Consider the following 10,908-nt stretch of genomic DNA (forward strand, 5'->3'; position numbering starts at 1 on the left):
ATAAGAAAACGAAAACGTAGTGATGGCTGAAGGGTAAAACAGTAGAATGGACGATCAGGTAGGGGTTCTTGAAAAGCATAGATTCTGGAGGCGGCAGGGTGAGGGCAGCGGAGGCCAGGAAGGTGGCTCGGCCCCAGAGTGTGATTCTGGGGATCAAAACTGCTCCATTCTTGGCCATCTTAGGTGTCCTGGAGACAGAGCGCCTACCTGGGCTGAGCGGTGGGTGGTGGCCCGCCCGGCATTTCTGCAGCTTTCTTCACAGTCTTTAAAGAAACCTGGGGACTGTGTTCCTTTTCAGTTCTGCGGTTGATTTCACCAAGTCTTATTTAATGCCTAATTACTAAATGTTTTTCAGCAAAGGAGTGAGGCACAGCCTTTGAGCCAGACAAGGCATGGAGAGGTAGCTGTGGGGCCTCCCAGTGTCCGCCGGGCCCGAGGCAGCCTCCACTCTCCTGCCGGCCGAGGAAAACCCACACACTTGCCTGCAAAGGCTGCTCCTGGGCTTCAGTTATTGGTGCTCTGATGGGAACTGTCGCCTCACAAACCCTCCGTGTGTGTGTGTGTGTGTACGCATGTGTGCATGTGCTTTTGTGTGTGTGTGCGTAGGATACATCACAATATAGTCTTTTTTTAGGAGAGGTTTTTGCTATAGAGCGCATGTACTTATCAGAAAGACAGAGAGAGACAGAGAGACAGAAAGTGAGAAATCACCCCTCAGGGGAGATGGCCACACCACAATCCCTTCTCCTCCATTCTCCTCTAGGGATCTTGGGCACACACGCACACACCCCCGGCATGAGTTTAAGCCACCGGGTCCAGGACTCGAACCACGGTCGACTACATGGGAGTCCAGTGACATAGCCATTATGCCAACTGCTGGTCCCACATCACAATATAGTCTTCATTTCTGCCAAAAACCCGGAGAAAAAGCTGATGCTTTGATGAGATCAACACTTGAGTCCAAAGAAGTTTCTCAGCAGCAAAAACACTTTTGTGGGTTTTCCTTGTTCGCTCATGTTAATTCAGCAAGGAATGGCATGTATTTGTTAGGAAATGTAAGTTTGCAAACCCAGGAGCCCAGGCCAGACTGGCTTAGTGAATAACCACAATCATGGGCTCATTTAATGGGAAGGTCCAGAGGAAGGACAGCCTCAGCTATTCAACAATGCGCTCCTCTGTAGAGAGGCGTCACTCCGGCTGAGGGGCCGCAGACGGTCCAGGTTCACAGCCTCGCATCGGGGGCCCTTCTGTCTTGTCATCACCTGGCCTGGGCCGGGGACCAAGGACCGCAACAGGTGAGGTCCCCCAACCAGCGTTGGTGCTCTCCGCGTGTGTGTTCGTGTGTGTGAGCACGTGTGTGCGTGTCAGTTTCAGTTGAAAGCCGAGTGCAGTGAGGGCGTGGGAGGCAGGAAGGCTGCGGCAGGGACAAGTGCCCACTGCTGCCGAGGTCAGAGCGCGTCCTCCGAGCGTCCGCTGACATTCCCACGCAGTCGTGACGGCACGGAGCGGGTGGGCTGCCGAGGTTAAACACTGGGCGCTTTGTAGGAGAGGGAGGGAGACCGGAGTAGACACATGCTCTCACCCTCTTGTCCTGTGATGCCCTCACCCCGGGGGACCCTGCAGGTCCCTCCTAGCAGGAAGGCCCTCGCCCGGTGTGACCCCTTCACTGGGAGCCCCAGAATCTAAGTTACCCAGTCTGCGACAGGAGAATGGACTAAGGCAACCACGGAATATGTGCCCGCTCTGGGCGGTGACAGTGTGGATGGGGAGACCTGCTGCTCTCCCAGGGCCGCAGGGAGAAATAGTTCAGACGAGACGCATCCCAGAATACCTACACACCAGCATGCTTCACTGTGGGGCTACCCACCTTTGATGTTAGAGTCAGACGCTCATGAAAGGGCTCCGAATGTGCAGGACTCCTGGCTCGGCCGCCCTGGAACCCCAGCATTCGCGTGATGGAACACAGGCCAGCAGATGGCGCCGTGGTCACGTTGCTGGCCAGCAGATGGCGCCGTGGTCACGTTGCGCCGTGGTCACGTTGCTAGCTCCCACGTGGCTGGCCCAGGTACCAGACTCAGTGGTTTAAAAGTCGCGTGGGGAGCATGTGTGTGCGTGCCCAAGGTCCCGGGGGAGAATGGAGGAGAAGGCATCGCAGCATGGCCACCCTCCCCCAGGGGTGGGGGGACTTCTCACTTTCCCTCTCACTGTCTTAGTGGCTCGCTCGCCAGTGAGTGCATGTGCCCTAAGGCAAAAGCTTCTAAAAAGAGAGAGAGAGAGAGGAAAGAAAAGAAAAAGAGAAAGAAAGAAAAGATGAAGAAAAAAAGGAAGGAAAGAAGGAAGGAGAAGAAAGGAAAAAGGAGGAAAGAAAAGAAAAGAGAGAAAGGAAGGAAGGGAGGGAGGGAGGGAGGGAGGAGGAAGAAGAGAAGCACAGGAATGGAGGGAAAGCACTGGATGGGAAGGGATGAGGCCTTGGCGAGGGGCCCCAGGAGTGTCTCACTTCACGGTGGCTCTTTGTCTTCAGCACCCAGGGTCACCCACGGAGGGCATGTGCTGCAGAGGCCCACGCGTCCCTCCCGTCCTGGCCCCCGGGCGGACGCCTAGTGGACCCTCGAGCACACTGCCCGCTGCGTTAGTGTCTCTGGGGCAGCCCCCGACCAGCACAGGGCGTGCCAACGTGTCTCGAACCGAGATTACCCCAGAGCAGGCTGCCTGCCCAGGTCCTGGACTCAGGGTCAGCTCTGGGAAAACCGCAAGGAGGCACATGCTGCCCCCTGAAAGTCAGGGCTGCTATGGTGCAGCTCCGAGCACCCGGGCGAGGACACTCCGTGCCCTTCACTCTGAAGTCCCTGCCCGTCCCTGTCTCTCCACCACTCCCGCTGCACGGACCACGTCTGTCCACACTCCGTGCCCTTCACTCTGAAGTCCCCTGCCCGTCCCTGTCTCTCCACCGCTCGCGCTGCACGGACCATGTCTGTCCACACTCCCGAATTACAGTGCCCGGAATCTAGCCAGATCAGATGCTGCCCAGGACTACCCGGTGCACACAGGCCAGGGAAGGACTGTTCTGAGCACTCGTGGTTTCAAGGAGACGCCCGGGGAACAATCACAATGAAAACAGCGTGTGCATTTGGAACCAAAGCTTGTTTATTCAGATCACCCTTAGAGTTGAAACCTGTCATTTGAAGGATTTTTAGAGAAACTCAGGTTTCATTTTCAAAAGCTGTAGGTTTCTTGTAGGTATTATTATTTTTTTTGGTAGAGGCAACATAACCCAGTTTGAGGGCCCCTTTAGGGTTTTGGATTCTTTGCAGAGTCTTTTTCATGTTGAATACATACATTTATTCTTTTTAAAACAGTTTGCCCATTTCTTTCCTCCATGACGGAGAGAGAGAGAGAGGCTCCCCGACCGGGTCTTCGTTCCCCCACTTCGGCCAGCCCAGGTCAGCCTGGGTCAGCCATACGCAGGGACATCTCCGGACATGAGCCCCAAAGTCCCCGGCTCCCTGAGCACCCTAATGCTGCTGCGCTCCGTCCGGCCCCAGAGTCACGGCCTGGCCGAGGGTTCCCAAAGCAGTTCTTGGCCCCAGTAACGTCTCTGGCGTCTCACAGGAAGACGAGTCTCCGGAGAAGACCTGGCTCCAGGCGCCGTGGTGGCCAGCGAGTTTTATTTTCGTGTTCGAATATCAGAGACTCCATTACCCTGGCCTCCCACCTATGTCGCACATGCGCAGCTCAGCCCCGAGGCGCCAGCAGGCCTTGGCCTCCAAGAGCAGGGGACCCCCGGTGTCCCGGAGGGAGAGAACGTGGGCTCTGGGCTCACGGCGACCACGCTGCGGCCTGCGTAGAGTCACAGCCCGGCATCTTCTGACCTGAGAGCAAGCACCGGCCTGCAGAGCAGTGGAGTCTCGTGTCTCCCCAAGGCTTGATCCCAAGCAGAGCTGGTTCTGTGCCCTGGGAATGCCCTCAGAGCGGCTGGGCTGTACGCAGTGACGTGGCTCGAAGCCCTGGCCCGGTCAGCCTGAAACACAGCGGGAGCGAGTGCCAACGCCCTAGGTCCGAGAGGCCGGGGACTGGAGGAAGGGCCCGTGCTCAGTGCTCTGACTCCCGCTCCTTCACGCCCATGCATGCGGCTGTGTGCTGCACCACTGACTGCAAGCAAGCGGATCTCTGGGGACATCCGCGGACCGGGGACCCTCCGCTGCCACCCTCCCACACCAGCGCATAGGTAGGTCTGAAGTTCTGAACCAGAAGTAATTGCCGTGAGTAGCCATGGGCTGGATGGTGCCCCGCAGGGTCCCGCGTGGAGCCCTGGTGCCTCCCTGGATGGTATCTGGAGAGGAGAACTTGGGCATTAGGTCTGGATGCTTGGTGGTAGGGCCTTCATGATGGGATTCGAGCTCACGGCCGGCTCTGCAGCCCCTTAGCTAAGGAGCTGCCTCCCGCGTGGCTGACTGTGGGCCCGATCCCAATCTGAGCACTCGTGGTTTCAAGGAGACGCCCGGGGAACAATCACAATGAAAACAGCGTGTGCATTTGGAACCAAAGCTTGTTTATTCAGATCACCCTTAGAGTTGAAACCTGTCATTTGAAGGATTTTTAGAGAAACTCAGGTTTCATTTTCAAAAGCTGTAGGTTTCTTGTAGGTATTATTATTTTTTTGGTAGAGGCAACATAACCCAGTTTGAGGGCCCCTTTAGGGTTTTGGATTCTTTGCAGAGTCTTTTTCATGTTGAATACATACATTTATTCTTTTTAAAACAGTTTGCCCATTTCTTTCCTCCATGACGGAGAGAGAGAGAGAGGCTCCCCGACCGGGTCTTCGTTCCCCCACTTCGGCCAGCCCAGGTCAGCCTGGGTCAGCCATACGCAGGGACATCTCCGGACATGAGCCCCAAAGTCCCCGGCTCCCTGAGCACCCTAATGCTGCTGCGCTCCGTCCGGCCCCAGAGTCACGGCCTGGCCGAGGGTTCCCAAAGCAGTTCTTGGCCCCAGTAACGTCTCTGGCGTCTCACAGGAAGACGAGTCTCCGGAGAAGACCTGGCTCCAGGCGCCGTGGTGGCCAGCGAGTTTTATTTTCGTGTTCGAATATCAGAGACTCCATTACCCTGGCCTCCCACCTATGTCGCACATGCGCAGCTCAGCCCCGAGGCGCCAGCAGGCCTTGGCCTCCAAGAGCAGGGGACCCCCGGTGTCCCGGAGGGAGAGAACGTGGGCTCTGGGCTCACGGCGACCACGCTGCGGCCTGCGTAGAGTCACAGCCCGGCATCTTCTGACCTGAGAGCAAGCACCGGCCTGCAGAGCAGTGGAGTCTCGTGTCTCCCCAAGGCTTGATCCCAAGCAGAGCTGGTTCTGTGCCCTGGGAATGCCCTCAGAGCGGCTGGGCTGTACGCAGTGACGTGGCTCGAAGCCCTGGCCCGGTCAGCCTGAAACACAGCGGGAGCGAGTGCCAACGCCCTAGGTCCGAGAGGCCGGGGACTGGAGGAAGGGCCCGTGCTCAGTGCTCTGACTCCCGCTCCTTCACGCCCATGCATGCGGCTGTGTGCTGCACCACTGACTGCAAGCAAGCGGATCTCTGGGGACATCCGCGGACCGGGGACCCTCCGCTGCCACCCTCCCACACCAGCGCATAGGTAGGTCTGAAGTTCTGAACCAGAAGTAATTGCCGTGAGTAGCCATGGGCTGGATGGTGCCCCGCAGGGTCCCGCGTGGAGCCCTGGTGCCTCCCTGGATGGTATCTGGAGAGGAGAACTTGGGCATTAGGTCTGGATGCTTGGTGGTAGGGCCTTCATGATGGGATTCGAGCTCACGGCCGGCTCTGCAGCCCCTTAGCTAAGGAGCTGCCTCCCGCGTGGCTGACTGTGGTCCGCATCCCAGCCTCAGTGATGGAAACCCACCAGTGCTTGTACACATGCGTGCATGCCTAGCCCCACCAGGACGGAGAGATGAGAAGGGACTGCGCGTGATCGTGCCCTGTGGGGAGTGCGTTCCCTCGCCCCCTCTTTGCCCAGAAGCGATATACCCACTGGCAACTAAAAAAATCAATAAATACAGACAACAGACCACAACTAGAAGCACTCCGGAGAGCTTGCTGTCCCCCTCTCTGCTGTGTGCGGGCAGAATGAGAAGGCCCCCCTGGAGCCCACTGCCTGAGCACCCTGGTCTCGGGCTGCAGGCAGCTTCCCGGTGAGCGGCCTCCGCGTGTGGGCTAGGCAGCCCGAGGCAGCGGCCTGGCTCTCCAGCTGCACAGCGCCCGCCACTTGGGGTCGCGGAGGACAACCAGGTCGTTCTGGAGCCTTTTTAATTTTTTTTTAAATGAACACTTCTTACTTTCATGGTTTGGGGAAGACATACTTTTTAACATAATCATTTTATGTAACTTTATTATTATTATTTTCCAGTTTGATCAGAGAGAGACAGAGAAAGAGAGAGGGGGGGGAGTGAGAAAGCAAGCCTCCAGGTCCGGGAGTTGCTGCTCTGATGCCGATGGGGGAGTCCAGCACCTTTAACCAGCACGCCACCTGACGGCCCCATTCTGGAGCCTTTTAATGGAACTTAGAACTCCAGTCCCACACTTCCTTTCGAAGACACATGGACCAGGCCAGGAGGAAAAGGAGTCGTGCTTCCAGGGTTTATGTGTTTGTCAAATACGAGCTAGACCGTTCTTCTGTACACCTGGAGGTGAATTTGATTATTAGAATTTACATCTCAATAACCTTGGATAAGAACATTGCTTTGGCAAACAGTTCCAGAAGAGCCACATGGGCTGTTGGCCTGTCTACACCTGTTCAAGGACTCCCTGGCAGGGTCAGTTTTGCAGAAATACTTGTTTATTCTTTTGTATGTCTAGAATGGCACCCATTGGAAAATGAACACACACATACACTCACAGCCACACACACACACACACACACCTCCCAAGAACCAATATCAATTCCTGGGAGTACTACAGACTGGACAGATGAAAGAGTGAGAACGACTTCCCTGCTGACCCAGGGCCACTCCGTGCACAGCAGCGCAGATGGGCCACGGCCCGACCAGAGCTCCTGTGATATGCACAGGCCCCCCGCCGACCCTCCTCAGGTGACCCGTGTCTGATCATCTGGGATGACTGTTGAAAACCCAGAGACTTGAGAGCGAATTCCCAAGGATGGGTCTAGGGCCCAGGGGAACAAAATCTCCAGGTGATGTTGTTGAAATATAATCCCCTACCCCTTTTCTTAATGTGCCTGAGGACTTGTGTGCTTGCTGGTGAGAGAGAGAGAGAGAGGGAGAGAGAGGGAGAGAGAGGGGGAGAGAGTGCGATCAGTCACTCCTCATGGGAGATGGCCATGCCACAGTCTCTCTCTTTAATTTTTTTCTTGGGATTTTGGGCACAAATGGTATGTACACGTACAAGCTGCTGGGTCTAGAAATTGAACTGTTCATTCAGTCATGTAGGGTTTGGCTGCCTTAATGTCCTTGCCACCCGCTGACCCCAGAACCGCCCCCTTTTTAAAAATCAATTTACCATTTTGCAGCATTTGACATGGTTGATCTACTCCTTATTGTCATTCTCTTTTCTTATTGCTATGGCCTTACTTCTGGTTTCTTTCAATTTCTCTTGTCTCTTCTGCATAGTTGTCTTTACAGACATCTCATTCCTTGTCCTCTGTCCTTAAGAATGATCTCATCCAGTTCCATAGCTTCAGCTGTATAGTGTCAACTCTCTGACCTATATTATTCCCTTGACTGCCTTGTGGGCATCTGGAAAATTCATAGGCATGTTAGACTTACTGAGAGAGGGGGACAAGGGAGAAAGCTCCCCAGTGGGGCCTGAGCACCTGCCATCCCTCCCCCATTCTCTAGCCTGGGCTTTGGGACACCCATGCAAACTTGACCGGCTGTTTTCCAAGCCTCCGGGGCTGGAATTTGAGCCAGGTGGCCCTGTGGAATCCACAGGTGAGTCTTCTGTAAGTTCTTATCACACCAGGAGGAAGATAAATGATGAAGGAGGCAGGAGGGGCTAAACAGGGCCTTGGGGAGGTGGGAGGGCTGGTGGGAGGGCTGGTCCTGAGTCCCACGGTCCCCTCCCGGTCCCCTCCCACCTCCAGTTCCGGCCTGCTCCTGCTGTTTCCTCCTGCAGGGGGTGGACTGTGAGCTCCACTGAGGGTGAGCTCCGACTGAGCATGAGCGCTGACGAAGGTGAGCTCCAACTGAGGGCGAGCGCTGATGAGCGTGAGCACTGATGAGGGTGGGCTCCGACGAGTGTGGGCTCCGACGAGTGTGGGCTCCGATGAGTGTGGGCTCCGACGAGTGTGGGCTCCGATGAGTGTGGGCTCCGACGAGTGTGGGCTCCGACGAGCGTGAGCTCCGACGAGTGTGAGCTCTGAGTGAGCATGGGCTCCGATGAGCATGGGCTCTGATGCGCGTGAGCGCTGATGAGGGTGGGCTCCGATGAGCGTGGGCTGCTGGGGTCGGCATGGCGGCCCGGGTCCCTGCATTTGGCACCACCGCGGACCATCTCGGGGACTGTCTGGGGCAGTCACCGGGGAGTTTCCCTGATGGACCCCCTGTGTTTGCAGTGGAGTGACAGCGCGATCCGCTTCTGCTCCTCCTCCGCCCCGCCTCCCTGAGACCCGGCTGCTGGTCCCCAGGCCTCTGACCATCTGTGGCCATCACCTTCGCCCCATGGAATTGGCCCGAGGCCGGGTCGTCCCCGTGCACACGCGCCCTCCGACGTGGCCCTCACTAGGTGAGGGGCACGCCACGCTAACACACTGCCGACTCTGCTCCTGGATGCGCTGACCTTTACTGGAACCTTTGAGCAATGTGCATCCAAACCGGACCGGCCTGAGTGCCCTGAGCCCACAGCAGTGAGGACCACTCTCCGCCTGTGGCCAGCAGGACTCGCGCTCGCCCCCGGCTCCGTGCAGGGCGGTCTCTGGGAGGGTGAATGGAACAGGTGAGCCCTTTCTGATTTGGGCTCCCGCAGGCAGTCATGGAAAGCGGGTTCGTCAAGGGAACCGGTGCGTAGCATTTCTTCAGCAGCACCGGCCAGCCGTGCCGATGGGTTACTCTTCTGTGATCTGACCCCGACCTGCGGAGGGGGCGAGACTGGCCCAGGAGTCAGGGTCCTCTGAGAGCCATCCCACGGGCCCGTTTACTCTGCAGGCAAATGAAGGTGCTGGACCAAGGGCCAAGGAATACTAAGGAGGTCCTGGCAGAGAGAGGACATCAATTTGAGACGGATGGAAGAGGTGGACGGCAACGAAAAGCAATTACAGTGCGTGTAACCCTAGCGGAGCACTCGTGTACAGTAGCACGAATTCACGCGTCCATCTACACGTAAAGGCAGACTGAACGTGAACTCGGAACACACAGTAACATCTCTAGTCAAGGTAAGAGGAATGAACAAAGCCAAAGAATTCACAGGTCCTCACGCTGACGAGGAAGGAGACTCAAGTCCCAAACTATTGGATTCTAAGGGGTCAAGGATGTTTGCTGTCATTTCTAGAATAACCACTAAAAGTGGTATTATAACTTCAAAGTTCATGGTTGGGCTGGGAGCAGATGAAATAATTTTTTTTTTTTTAGAGAGATTTTGCTATAGGGCTCTTATGCTTGTTGGAGAGACAGAGACAAAAAAAGCAGAAAGTGAGAAATCACTCCCCAGGGGGATGGCCACACCACAATCCCTTCTCCTCTATTCTCCTCTCGAGACCTTGGGCACACACGCACACGTGCCCTGCATGAGTTTCAAGCCACTGGGTCCCGGTCTTGAACTGTGGTCAGCCATGTGGGAGTCCAGTGACATAACCATTATGCCATCTGCTGGTCCCCTAACCCAAATTTAATCATGGGAAGATTAAGCAAATTGAAATGGACAGGAATTCTTCAGAACAACTGACTTGGACTCCTCAAAAATGTATACTTGAGGGCCAGTTGGTGGTGTGGTGGTTAAGGCACCCAATCCCACATGGCTGCTGAAACAGTTTAAGTCCTGGACCTGGTAACTTGGAAAACATTCCAGATGTGTGCATGCATGCCCAAAATTATATAAGGAAGAAAAGGGATTGTGGCATGGCCAGCCCTCCTAGGGGAGGGTGCTTTCCCACTTTCCTTCTGTCTCTGTCTCTCTCCAGCAAGTGCACAATCCCTTTGCAAATTATAAAGACAGTAATTTGGAAAAAAAAATTATACTTGATGAAAGAAAAAAAAAAATCCCCCATTCTAGATTTGAGGAAAACAAACAGAAGCGACAACTAAATGCTATGCAGGACCCTTGAGATGATTTTCAAATCTTATGAATGACTCTGCAGGGTCTTACTGACACGATTTGCAGTTTGTGTATGAATTGTGCATTAGGTACTATACATTAATGTTAAACCCCCACAAATACATCATTGTAGGAGGATGCCCTTGTTTTGGGGAGATACAAGGCTCAGTGTTTAAGAGGGTGGGGCCAGCAAGTGGCATGGTAGTTAAGGTCCTGGACCCTGTATGACTGACAGCAGTTCGAGTCCTGGACTTGGTAGGCTGGAAATTGCACTGGGCATGTGCACATGTGTGCCCAAAATCCTGAGAGGAGAGTGGAGGAGAGGGGATTGCAGTGTGGCCATCGCCCACTGGGGTGATACCTCACTTTCCCTTTTTCTTTCTCTCCAGTGAGTGAGTTGCCCTCAGGCAGAAACCAAACGAAAACAAAGAGTGCACTCGCTTGACATCTGCAGCGGAATCTCAGGGCGGCGTGGCCAGAACCACGTGGGGGCACTGCTGCCTCATCGAAGCTGAAATGTGGGTGTGTGTGAGGATGTTTGCGAGTGTGAGTGTGTAAGTGTGAGTACACGAGAGTGTATGTGTGTGAGTATGAGTGTGTGAGAGTATGCATGTGTGAGTGTGCGAGTGTGAGAGTATGAATGTGTGAGTGTG

The 10,908-nt window shown here is 55.2% G+C and overlaps 1 long non-coding RNA gene across 1 annotated transcript; it reads left to right on the forward strand.

Annotated features, from left to right (window-relative positions):
• Positions 1–4,502: 4,502 nt before the first annotated feature.
• On the forward strand, positions 4,503–10,844 carry LOC114004734 (uncharacterized). The gene is made up of 3 exons (XR_003546807.1): positions 4,503–5,630; positions 9,151–9,377; positions 10,645–10,844. It is a non-coding gene; the product is annotated as an uncharacterized LOC114004734 (long non-coding RNA).
• The last annotated feature ends 64 nt before the right edge of the window (positions 10,845–10,908 follow it).

The sequence above is a fragment of the Tupaia chinensis genome, unplaced genomic scaffold (assembly GCF_000334495.1).
Source record: "Tupaia chinensis unplaced genomic scaffold, TupChi_1.0 Scaffold139767_1, whole genome shotgun sequence".
Classification (NCBI taxonomy): domain Eukaryota; kingdom Metazoa; phylum Chordata; class Mammalia; order Scandentia; family Tupaiidae; genus Tupaia; species Tupaia belangeri.